Genomic DNA, 3,378 nt, shown 5'->3' on the forward strand with positions numbered 1-3,378 from the left:
ACAATGGTTGTTCTTAATTTACATGCTTAACTAGGGTTTGTTTGGATGAATTTGAAGAAAAGATACCATCTTAAAAGTAGAATACATTGAATCAACGTATGTTTGGGAGCAGACTAGGGCCTGAGGCGAGGCATATGAGGCCTGCACCTCAGGCCCAAGACCTTAAGGGGCCCAATTTTGTCCAGGATTTTTTTTTCCCCTCAAAACAAAAGAAGCCTAGAAGGCCTGTAGAAGGGAAGGGACGTAATTTACTGTAGTGTCAAGTATATTCTGTATAAGGTTTTGCATAAAATGAAAACAAGGGAAGGGGAGGTAATTTTTATCCAATAACCTACACATCAGAAGCCTAGAAGGACTCAGTCTGGGAGTGCTTATGATTTGGGAAGGATAATGGAGGATCCAACTGAGGTTTTTTTTTTAAAAAAAAAAAAAAAAAGCTATAAATAAACTCGTGGAGAGCTTGAATGGTGATATTAGGGAGCTGAGGAAGACGTAGGAGGCAGAATTGGAAGGACTATTTAGTGCTCAAGCAGTGTTGAAAGAAGGTCCGAAGGTGCCAATGTATTCTTCGAATTTTTATTTTTTATGTTCTTTTTCCTTCTTAATATTAGGAAAGACAAATTATTGTTTGCTGGCGAACAATTCTGGTTGATGCTTAAACGAAAATAATAAATTGTGGTGAACAATTTAGGTTGGCGTTGCCTTAGTTCTTTAGTGGCGTGTGCGGAGGATGAAAATAATAAATCTATTTTCATAATGTTAGTTTCTAAAGTTTTATTAATATTCATTTTTAGCATCTCTTTACTGCTCTAATGGGTTTGGCATCGGTTAACACATTAAATAATGGGAGAAATCTTGGCAATTTGTGGGTGGAGACTCCAATAGAGGTGCCGGCCACGGTGGATTTGCAAGGCTTGGTGCTTGAATCGCTCTTTTAATTAGTGATTACCATTTATGCATTTACCAATTGGATACCATGATCTGTTACTTCACTTCAAAGTTCAAACCATATTTTATCCATTGTTTTGTTCATAAATATGTATTTACCAGAGGCATGTTAAGACACATTTATGAATTTCTTCTGTAAATGTATGATTATCAAATCATATGCAAATCTATTACTAATTGAAGGAATTGAATCAATTGATATGGATAACTTCTTACAATGCGACAATGCCCTAAATTTACTTTTACTTAAATTTGATTATGTGTAAGTTAAACTATCATAATAACTATTTAGAAATAAAGAACACAATCAATTTTGTGTCAAATCACAAATATAAAAGGATCTTAAGTAGTGTATAAATCTTTGATTTTATATAAATTTTTATTCAGACTTGTGTGTTGCGACAATGGAATTGTCAAGGGTGTAATTCCACAATTTTCGTCAAAATTTCACTTCTTAGGTAAGCAATGGCTTGGTCTAACTTGTTATTGAAAATATTAGAAATGTTTGAAACATTGTTGGCTTTAATTGAGGCCTGATCAGCTTCATGATTAGTTATTGTATGATGAACAATTGCACAGGCGCATGTAGTAACTATATTGAAAATTGTAATTGTGAGATGATTGAAATATTTTGTAATTATTTTTTAGGTTCATCGTTGGACATTAGATATAGACTCATACGTTATGCCTCCTAAATATGAAAATATAAATATTTTCTATAATATATTTGATGGTTGTTTTAATATTAGTTTTAACTTAGCAATAGGTTGCACAATATACCTTTGAATTTTGCATTCAAGTTGATTTCGCCCGAGGGCCTAATTTATGGAATTCGCCTCAAGCCTCGACAATCACAAGACCGGCTTTGTTTGGGAGTCCACTTATTTATGAGCAAATTAATGCGACAATTTATCAAAATACCCTTTATATGCCAAATTTTTCTAATGCAATTCCAAGAATTGGTTGTTGGTGAACATTTAAAAATTCTAAAATGGTAAATGTATTGGTGAACCAAAAAATATTACATATGATAATTATTATATTCACACTCTTTGTTCATGCAAAATCCAGAAAGTGTACGAAATCATTGACAAATAATAATGTGATAAGAAGAGCATCGCTTCTTTAAAAATAAATTATAAATTGAATTATTCTAATCCATTATCATATTTGAATATAAAGTAACAAAAAGAGATGATTATATGACACGACCCGTCCTGACTCAACCTAATTGACTTGACACGTGTCGTGCGGCGGTGGTAGATGCCAGCTAAATGTTGGACCCACCGCCAAGGCGAACTTGACCTATTTGACTGTGCTATATTTCTATGAAAATTTTGACAGAATTTCCCCTTAAAAATAGACAAAACCAACCTGAAAAATCATCAAAACCTCAAATAGACATTCAAACCAAAAGTTTTGGAAACCACCACTTCCACTAATACCACCACAACTAAAACAAAATACAACTAAACTCGACTGAGTACTTCTAAAACATCATCATGTTAACATGCAAGCATTACATCAATTATAAACCCTTCTACGAAGTGCATGACAAACAAAATACTAGACATAGTACTTAATAAACATGAGTCCCCAACTATTCATAACATACTATGAAACAGTCTCTTTCACTTCAACAGGCTTTTTCAAGTATCTCAAAATCAACGGTCTCCTGATATGAAAAATATGATAAAAATATATGAGTTTGTAACTCAGTGAGTTGATAGTTTTCAAATAAATAAACCTTTTCATTTATGCATATTTTCTAAAAATTCTAACTTTATTAAATCCTTGAGAAATTCTGAATCTAGTAACACTTTTAAAAACTCAACATGATTACATTATAAAATTCTTTAAAATATTGGTATTATTCAATGTTATAAGCTGGAAACTTTATTTTTGAGAACTAATGAAACTAAACTCTATAAGCTGAATCACACCCAAAAAGGTACCCTATGAATAGCCTTACTCATGTACAGAGTAATCTCAATGTACAAGGCAAGTCTATTCACATCTGATAATCTGGTCATACGTACGCAGAGCTGCCCTAAAGGTTAATCATCCTAGTACACGACCCAAAGTCTATGTGTGTACGAAAGTGAGTCCCAAAGACCTCTGATAATCTGGCCATACACTATGGAAACACATTCACAATAGTGCAGAGCGGGTAAATTCACCATGGCTGATCATACACCGTGGAAACACATTTACACGAGTGCAGACTAGGGTAAAATTACCTGGGTACTTTCTAGTGGTTTTAAAAATAACTTTAACTATACTGAAACATGTAATAAGAATATAATATGCAACTAAAATGAATTAACTGAACTGAATTTAACTTTAAAAACAATTGATAATAAAATTCATTTTATTCTGAAAATCATGCTATGAAGTCAACTTTATAAAATAATTAATTTTAAATATGAA

Source organism: Olea europaea, chromosome 18 (genome assembly GCF_002742605.1).
Source record: "Olea europaea var. sylvestris chromosome 18, O_europaea_v1, whole genome shotgun sequence".
Classification (NCBI taxonomy): Eukaryota; Viridiplantae; Streptophyta; class Magnoliopsida; order Lamiales; family Oleaceae; genus Olea; species Olea europaea.